The sequence below is a fragment of the Rutidosis leptorrhynchoides genome, chromosome 5 (assembly GCF_046630445.1).
Source record: "Rutidosis leptorrhynchoides isolate AG116_Rl617_1_P2 chromosome 5, CSIRO_AGI_Rlap_v1, whole genome shotgun sequence".
Classification (NCBI taxonomy): domain Eukaryota; kingdom Viridiplantae; phylum Streptophyta; class Magnoliopsida; order Asterales; family Asteraceae; genus Rutidosis; species Rutidosis leptorrhynchoides.
In genome coordinates, this window is record NC_092337.1 from 125,353,321 (window position 1) to 125,363,621 (window position 10,301).

Sequence of the window (10,301 nt, forward strand, 5' to 3'; positions counted from 1 at the left end):
ATTACCTCAAATATCACTTGAAATTTTCAAAAGTCTTTTACTCGATTCTCATCAATCCTTTCCAACTTGTAACCTCCAAAATATGAAATTTTATTTGCCAAAACTTTACACACATTATTTTACTGTGCCATCCTCTCAAAGCTTTATAAAAATAAATTTTTTTTTTTTGCCATTCATGCTAAATTTTGAAATCGTACCCGTTATATAAAATGAAGTAAATGATTACTTATTTTTGACAAGTACATATGAAACTTTACTTTCAATTTTACAAATCAAATCTTTCATTCAAAAAAATATTATACTTTAAACGGTACGTGTTGTACATAACCCTAATTTACTAAGAACTTCGTTTCTTCTCTTACATTGTCACCATAAATAATTTCTATAAAACTTTCGTTGCTTGTTATATAAAACTTTTCGTGTTATTCGTATCCAAGTCATCAAAAGGCTTTATAACCGTCGAAATCGAGATATTCATGTGTATGTGATAAAGGCACTGACTACCACGTCATGCAAGGCCTTCGGACATCCACATAAACCATTCAAAACTATTGCGTTACCCCATGGATTTATTTCACCATACCGGTTGGAACAATGCTCTTTCTTACATAACCCTAAGTCCCGACTCATTCCAAGAAACTCTCATTTAGTGACATTAACACCATCAGTATTCCGACTTCATTATTAGTCACGACCTGTTGGGCATTTTGCAAATTCAAGAAGCGATTAACTTCTTATCCTCGTGCTCTATCCTTCGTACCTCACTTTTTAGCAACGGCTTCGCACGTGAATATTTTGGCCCAAAGACTTGTGTCCTGATAATTACTAAAAATACATTTATGTCATTAGTTTTCATTACCTAGTAACCGGTCACCCGATGATTCAAAGATTTTCCACTCAACCTTTTTCAAAACGCAACCTCTGAAATACGAAAAGCTATGTTTATCAAAATTTTTACACATTGATTTTTACACGTTGATTATCCGTGGGGTCCTCACGAGATTTATGGACAAATGGAAGTAATAAAATTTTCTATCACCTATGCGATTTATAAAATCATATATGTATGTATATAATTAAGTCCATAAATTTACCTTTACTTATTTTGGTTAGTACATACTAAGTTATATCTTCAAATTAAAAAAAAAAAAAAATTTCTCCTTTATCGAGTTATTCAACTTAAGTCAAATAGTTTTGTGCAAAATGGTACACGTTGTACCTACTTCAAAATTTACTAGGAACTTTGTTCCGTTTATGTTAACACATCAAACGTTTAAAGGTTTTACAAAACTTCCTTGGTTGATTTTATTAGAGGTTTTCGTATTAGATTACACCATGTATGGATCACACTTTCTCTCGCCCTCCATTAAGGATGAAACTTACCATTAAAATCTTTGTTAAAAACTCTTGAGCCACTTCGGATGGCAGTTTATAAAATTTGTTAGAAAATCTTTACACCCATCAAATGTCCTTTTAAAGCTAGTCATGACAAAAACGCGGGCCGATAAATCAGTTTTCTGAGGTACACTCAGTGGTCACCCTATTGTAGAAAAGGCACTAGGAGGGTTTCTGTTCTCAATACTTCACGGTAAATCACAACACCCTCGTAAACCTCATCTCTATGAATCAGTATGTTGAGACCCACGAATCATTTTTGGAGATTCTTTTCACTCGGAGTAAACCATTCTTTAGGACCAAGGGTTCATGTATCTTCTCATCCACACATCCCCTAAGTACACGGATAAATTCAGAACGAACCGCTCGAAGGGTTCACTCTCGCTCAAAGACCACACCTTTCGTGCGATTTTCTTTCGAAAATGTAATACAAAGAACTTTGAGAACCTATAAATCTTGTTATCCCTTGGGAGGGGACTGCTTAAAACATTTACGACACCGAGGTGAATACTCTATATAATTCTTCCTTCATTGGTTGCAACTGTATGTTACTCTAGTTAACGTTAACCCCAACTTCAACATGTAACTGAAAGGATGAAGTTACATTACGGAAGTGTGCTTTCATTTCATCCCAGGATAAGTTCACACGCAGTATGGTAAACTGGGTGATATCATTCATTTTTCGTTCAGACCGTCCTGAAGACACTATAAACAATTATGACCTGCAAGTCCGATTGGTCATTTTCAGCTAAAATTTCAAGTCACTTATTCAAATGAAACGTTATTAATTATCGGGTTCTTTATGCCTTAGGCCTCCTTCCAAAATCAAGGGGTTAGTAAAATCCGTGGCTAACAGTATCCAAACATCAAATCAAATGGTTGTAATCATTATGTTTTCCATTATACTTGTCAGCTTATATTGCGACATACGTGAAATGTCCTGTTCATATTGATTATAAACGTTCCATATTAATTGATTTCGTTGCGAGGTTTTGACCTCTATATGAGACGTTTTTCAAAGACTGCATTCATTTTTAAAACAACCATAACCTTTATTTTATCAATAAAGGTTTTAAAAACATTACGTAGATTATCAAATAATGATAATCTAAAATATACTGTTTACACACGACCATTACATAATGGTTTACAATAGAAATATATTACATCGACATAGGTTTCTTGAATGCAGTTTTTACACAATATCATACAAACATGGACTCCAAATCTTGTCCTTATTTTAGTATGCAACAGCGGAAGCTCTTAGTATTCACCTGAGAATAAACATGCTTTAAACGTCAACAAAAATGTTGGTGAGTTATAGGTTTAACCTATATATATATCAAATCGTAACAATAGACCACAAGATTTCATATTTCAATACACATCCCATACATAGAGATAAAAATCATTCATATGGTGAACACCTGGTAACCGACATTAACAAGATGCATATATAAGAATATTGATATCGCATATTTCATATGCGTTTTCCTTAGCGATATCGGGTACATTTTGGTCCTTTTGGATACGATTTGGAGTTATTTCGGTTAAAGTTGTGAAAGTTTGAGTTCCAAGACCAAGGAGGTTAAATTTGAGGTTATTTGATGGTTTTGGATGTTTTTCGATGTAAACGAGTGAAAAGGTTTGGTTCGATTCGAGTTTTGGTGTTTATATTAAGTTTTTCAGCTCGTTTCAGCATATTTCACATGGAGCGCCGCTCCAGAACTTGGCGCGCCGCGCCATTCAACAGGAAAAATAGGTCGAGCATATTCAAAGAGCAAGTTCAGCCTGACAGTTAATCGGCGCGCCGCGCGGGGTATATGGCGCGCCGCGCGAGCTTCCACCCGGGTTCAGAATTTCCACCTATTTAAAGCCCGAAAAATACCCTAATATTTTATTATCGTATCCTGACGAATTCCAGCAGCTTTTTGACGAACTTAGGTGATTTTTGGGGATCTTCAAGGTCATTCTAAGGTACCAATCATTCCGAAAACAAGTCTCGATTCGAGTATCTTTCAGGATTCAATTATTGATTAGTTTTATCTCTTTGTTCTAAACAATGAATTTCTCTATTTCTTTGATTGTTATTTTGGTTTTAGCCATGATTGTAGGCTAAGCTTTTAATGTTTGTCTAGATTGAATATTTGCAAGTGTTTGGATGATACTTTGATGTTTTATTAATTGATGCATGATAATTATGAGTTTTGATTAAGAACCATTCTTGTGGGTGTTGATTATTATTACTAGGTTGATTAGTGAATCTTGTTTGAACAAAGGGAACCCTGTTTCAATTTAGTGATCTAATTTTCAATTGATTTGTCTTAACCGATTGGGTGCTTACTGGACCAAGGGGGTAAACCGGGTAACGTAATTGAACAAAATAGGGGTGAATTGTGTGGAGCGAACGCGTAACCAATTGCATCTTAATCTTATAATTAGCTAGTTACTAAGTCACAAACGAAAGATGGTATTTGGTAAAAGGGAACCCTAAGCCAATTAATCCTAGTTTGACGTGTTTGCTAAAAGAGAACTCTGGGTAAACCGACTCTGTAATTGCGTGCATTGATTAATAGAACTAGTGCTTAATAACAAATCATCCAACACTGCGAATAGGATATCTAGGCGAACATTCTTTTATCCATTGAATTCAAATATCTTTATTTTTCCGTTGAGTATGTATTTCTTTTATCTAAACTTAAAAATCCAAAAATATTGTCTTTTACTTTTAAAGCTATCTTGATTTGGCTAATCGTTAAATAGCCGCAAAACAAACTATCTCGTAATTTCAATTTTCATAGTTTAACTTAGTTTACTTTTATTAGTTTCAGACTTAATTCTCACGTTAATACTGTCCTTGGAACGATACTTGGAATTACCATTTTTATACTATACACGATCGGGTACACTGCCTGTAAGTGTGTAGTAATCTTTAACCAGGCATATTTCCAGAGATTACCTAACATCACGAGATGTCGGTAAGAAAATAATGTGCTTAGGAGGATACACATTACGTCCGGATATCATCGATGGTTATGAGGTAACCGTCTAATCCGTTAAGTCAACCATAAAGATTGAGGTTCATCAGGCTTAAAAGCTGATATCTTACCCTTTCCGGAGGTTATCCACTGGGAATCTGATCAATCACTGACATTTTGTGTATCATGGTGCGCTTCCCATTTGGCTAGCAAATCTCCCTCATTGAGATAAGCTTTGACTACCAGTTTCCCTGTTTGATGTTGAGGCCTGGTAGATTTCCAGTCGATTTTAGCAATGACTTTTCAAGACTTTTCGTCACCCTACAACTGGTCTGGACTACAACTTCTGAAATGAATCAGCAAGTGTGTCGTTCGGGAGACTTGACTCCCTTTAGGATGGAATGGATACATCCTGTATGGTCATATTAGGTGGTCGAGCGCATACATTGTCCTTGTTAGGAGAAACAATGAAGACCGCCCTGTTGAGTTTTTGATCTAGCGTATAGCCCGGTTTCGACTATACGCCACTATCACCGTTCATACGGTTGACACCCGCCTTGGTGCAGATGACCTACGTATGAACTTTCATGTTCATGTAGGATTTCACATTCAAAATAATGAACATGTTTTGAAAATTCAAGACTTTCACCTCTAACAGTACCTCATCGTGAAATGATGGGTAATGAAATGGTACAGCTTAAGAGGTATACGTACCAAGTGACGGTCGGAAGACTTTACTTCCTTAATTGAGTGGATCTGAGTCACTCGGAAGTGTCAATCTGTTTCAATTGACACCGGTTTTGAAAAATCCCGAAAACCTTCGGGTTCCATAGCTTTTGGCTATGGGTTGTGTTGTCTAAGCAAACACAAGCACGTAGCTATTGCTCCTAAAAAGGACAGCACTGGTGAAGCTCAAGGCTCCTCTTCCCACAGTATCACATCATTTAAATGATGCAATAATAAAATGATATAGTTTCGGAAGTATGCTATACCAAGTAACCAAAAGTTTTTGATCTGGCACGTGATTCGGTCACAATCACGCTATGCAATCACCGCGCTCTCACGGTTTACACCCGTTTTGGTACAGGTGACCTACTATTGAGTTCCCCGAACTCGTAGGATTTCATGTCCAAGAAAATGGACATGTGGAACAACTTTGGCTTCTTTAAACATCATGAAATATAAATACCAAGCCATACTTAAACAAGGGTTTTGGTCGAATTTTTAACTATTTTTCTATTTTTTTTTTTCACTAACTAATTTTTCATTTTTTTTTTTCCCTAAATTTTTCAAATTTTTTTTTTTTTACGACCAAAACTCCGTGAAATGTCAAGTCTTTTAGATATCAAAACCAAAATAATGATGATTCTATTAATAACCAACCCGAGAGATTTTACATCCCCCACCCCACACTTGAGATCAAGTAATGTCCACATTACTTGAGATCAAAAAATGGATTAAAATCAAAAGGGTAAGAAAACTAAAACTTATCGAGCTTAACCACAAATCGTGAGACATTGTTTGATGCTTGGGACCGTTTTGCTACTTTGTTACGCTCGTGCCCGCAACACGGGTTGAATGATTTACAGAATGTTCAGATTTTCTACAAAGGTTGTGATATTCCTACGCGTCAGAGTATTGATCAAGCTGCAGGTGGTACGTTAATGGATAAGACTGAAGAAGAGGCGTTAGAGATCATTGAAAAGCAAGCTGCTTATTCTCATGAGTGGCATCAGGATCATGAATCTTACCCTTCAGCTTCAGTTAAGAGAACAGAGACTACAGGTACAGGTGCTTATGATGATTTTGGGTCTTTCAGTGCTAAGTTGGATTCGTTTGGTAGGAATTTGGAGAAGATGAACAAGGATATTCATGGTATGAAGGTTGGTTGTGAATACTGTGGAGGTTTGCATCTGGGCAAAGATTGTGATGCGGGTTTGACTATGAATCAGAAAGAAGAGGTCAACTATATTAGTCAGCAGAATAATAATCAGTTTCAGGGACGTGCTCAGTTTAATAGGAATTTCAATAATCCTTATAATCCGCAAGGTAATCAGGGTTCGAGGTTCCAACCGGGTTCTAGTGGAGGTTTTCAGCAGCAAGCTCCCGGTTATTTTCAGAAACCACAGGTCGAAGAGAAAAAGTCCAACCTTGAGGCTATGATCGAGAAGTTAGTGATATCTCAGACTCAACTTGTCACTACCGTTACTCAGAATAATGAAAAGAATGACCAAATGTTTCGATATCAACAAGCAGCTATTCATAATCTAGAACAACAGATTGGTCAACTTGCTAATAAGAATAGTGAGAGAAAACCGGGGGAGTTACCGAGCAAGACGGATACTAACCCGAAAAACGGGCATGTTAATGCTATCACCACCCGAAGTGGTTTAGCATATTATCCACCGAGGAAGCCCGACGAATATGATTTGAGGGTACCGTTAGTTAATGATAGTGAGCCGGTTGTTGAAAGTGAACCGGAAAGGGAAAAGGAGCCGGAACAGGTGGCTGAAAAAGTTGTTAAGGAACCGGTTACTGTTGCTGCTAAACCGGTAGTTAGAGAGTATCAACCACCGCTCCCATTCCCGAGGAAACAGCGATTGGAGAAGCTAGAGGCCGAAAAGTCCAAGTTCATGGACTTGATTAAAAAAGTTAACATAAATATGCCTTTTATTGATGTTATTGCAGGTATGCCTAAGTATGCGAGGTTTCTCAAAAATTTGGTGACTAACAGGCAGAAGCTGAAGAACGTGTCTTCAGTCAGGTTGAATGCCGCATGCTCAGCGGTTGTTGCAAACAAGCTTCCCGAGAAGCTTGAAGATCCTGGAAGTTTTACCATTCCTTGTTTACTTGGTAATTTGGACTGTATGAGGGCTTTGGCGGATTTGGGGGCTAGCATTAATTTAATGCCTTATTCTATTTACTTAAAGCTAGACCCCGGGGAGTTAAAACCCACGCGTATGGCTGTGCAGTTAGCCGACCGCTCTATTAAATTCCCTCGTGGAATCATAGAGAATATGCTAGTGAAGACCGGGTCGTTAGTTTTTTCGGCGGATTTTGTGGTTTTGGATATGGAAGTGGATGAAAGGATTCCACTAATTTTGGGTCGGCCATTCTTAAATACTGCTAGGTGTATGATTGATGTGTATGGCCAAAAGCTGACCCTTAGGATAGATGATTTGAGTGCAATATTCTCAATCGACCATGCTTTGAAATACCCTGGCTACACTGATGATACATGTTATTTTCTTAACACTGTGAATGTCCAGTCTGAGTTTTTGCAGGAATTCCCAGAGTTACAGGGTTCAGGAGAATGCTCATTGGTTGAGATTGATGAGGATGTGCAGGTTGAGGAGGTGGATATTTTAACCACCTTGATGGAAAACGGCTATGAGCCGACTGAAGAGGAGTTCAAAGAACTCGAACGTGATTCAAATTACCGAAGCAAGTCTTCAATTGAAGAACCTCCCGAGCTTGAATTGAAGCCACTTCCAGATCATTTGGAATACGCTTACTTGCATGAGGAATCTAAGCTTCCGGTAATTATTTCTTCTTCTCTTTCAGCAGGTCAGAAAACTGAGCTTGTTACTATGCTAAAGGCCCATAAACTGGCCATTGCATGGAAGATTCACGACATTAAGGGTATTAGTCCCTCCTATTGCACCCACAAAATTCTAATGGAGGATAACTCCAAACCTGTGGTGCAACGCCAAAGGAGGTTGAACCCGCACATGCAAGATGTCGTGAAGAAAGAGATCATAAAGCTCCTTGATGCAGGTCTGATTTACCCGATTTCTGACAGTCCATGGATTAGCCCGGTACACTGTGTACCTAAGAAAGGTGGTATGACTGTTACCACCAATGATAAAAATGAGTTAATTTCCACCCGGACTGTCACGGGGTGGCGTGTTTGTATCGACTACCGTAACTTGAACGACGCCACACGTAAAGACCACTTCCCGCTACCTTTCATGGATCAAATGCTAGAGAGGTTGGCGGGAAACAGTTTCTATTGCTTTCTCGATGGTTTCTCGGGCTATTTTCAAATTCCTATCTCGCCCGAGGACCAAGAGAAGACTACTTTCACGTGCCCGTATGGCACGTTCTCTTATCGACGCATGCCCTTTGGCCTTTGCAATGCTCCGACCACTTTTCAAAGGTGCATGATGGCCATATTCCATGACATGATAGAAGATTGCATGGAGGTGTTCATGGATGACTTCTCGGTCTTCGGTGACACTTTCGATTCATGCCTTCTTAATTTAGAACGGATGTTGGTCAGGTGCGAAAAATCTAATCTTGTGCTCAACTAGGAGAAGTGCCATTTCATGGTTCAAGGGGGCATCGTTCTCGGGCACAAGATTTCTAAAAACGGTATAGAGGTGGATCCCGCAAAGGTTACCGCTATTAAGAACCTTCCACCCCTACCGATGTTAAGGGTGTTAGGAGTTTTCTCGGGCACGCCGGTTTTTACCGGCGATTCATTAAAGATTTTTCTAAGATTGCCAACCCGATGAATAAACTCCTTGAAAAGGACACCCCGTGGAACTTCTCCGATGAATGCCAAAAGGCATTCGAGCTTTTGAAGGAGAAACTCATCAATGCGCCAATCATAATTGCTCCGAATTGGTCCCTTCCGTTCGAGCTTATGTGCGATGCATCTGATTTCGCTGTTGGCTCAGTTTTGGGTCAAAGGTCCGAGAAGCATTTCCGACCCATCTACTATGCAAGCAAGACCTTGCAAGGAACGCAATTAAATTATACTACCACTGAAAAAGAGCTCCTTGCGGTGGTCTTTTCGTTTGATAAGTTCCGGTCCTACTTAGTCTTATCTAAGACTATTGTCTTTACGGACCATTCTGCTCTAAAGTACCTTTTTGCTAAACCGGATGCAAAACCATGACTTCTTAGATGGATCTTGCTTTTGCAAGAATTTGATGTGGAGATCCGGGATAAAAAGGGTGCTGAAAACTTGGCGGCCGATCACCTTTCACGTCTTGAGAACCCCTCCCGTGAGGTTCTCGATGAGACGACCATTCATGATGATTTTCCCGGCTAATATCTCATGACGGTGGATAAGGTTGATGAGCCGTGGTACGTAGACATTGCTAATTATCTAGTTGGGAGATTCTTGGAGAAAGGGTGGTCACATCAAAAGAGGAAGAAATTTTTCAGTGACCTTAAGTACTATTTCTGGGAGTATCCCTATCTTTTTCGTTGTTGTCCCGATGGGGTTATCCGCCGGTGTGTTTCCGGTGATGAGTGTATGCGTATTTTGACCGAGTGCCATAGTGGGCCTACCGGTGGGCATTTTGGACCCCAAATTACGGGGCGTAAAGTCTATGATGCCGGCTTTTATTGGCCGACAATCTTCAAAGATGCCCACTTGGTTTGTAAGTCATGTGATTCGTGCCAAAGGGCCGGTAAAGTCACCAAACGGGATGAGATGCCTCAACAAAGCATCCAGGTTTGCGAAGTATTTGACGTTTGGGGGATTGACTTTATGGGGCCATTTCCGAAATCTCAGAATTATAGTTACATACTCGTTGCCATCGACTACGTGTCTAAATGGGCTGAAGCACAAGCTTTACCCACAAATGATGCACGAGTTGTGATTTCGTTCCTTAAGCGTTTATTCTCTCGATTTGGAACTCCTAAAGCTTTAATTAGTGATAGGGGTACTCATTTTTGTAACGCCCAAATGGAGAAGGTATTGAAGCGATATGGAGTTCTCCATAAAGTTTCTACTTCATACCATCCCCAAACGAGCGGACAAGTTGAGAATACAAATCGAGCTCTTAAAAGTATTCTTGAGAAAACTGTGGGTTCGAATCCGAAGGAGTGGGCAAATAAGCTCGATGAAGCTTTGTGGGCGTTTAGAACCGCCTTCAAAACGCCAATTGGTACCACTCCTTATCGGTTGGTTTA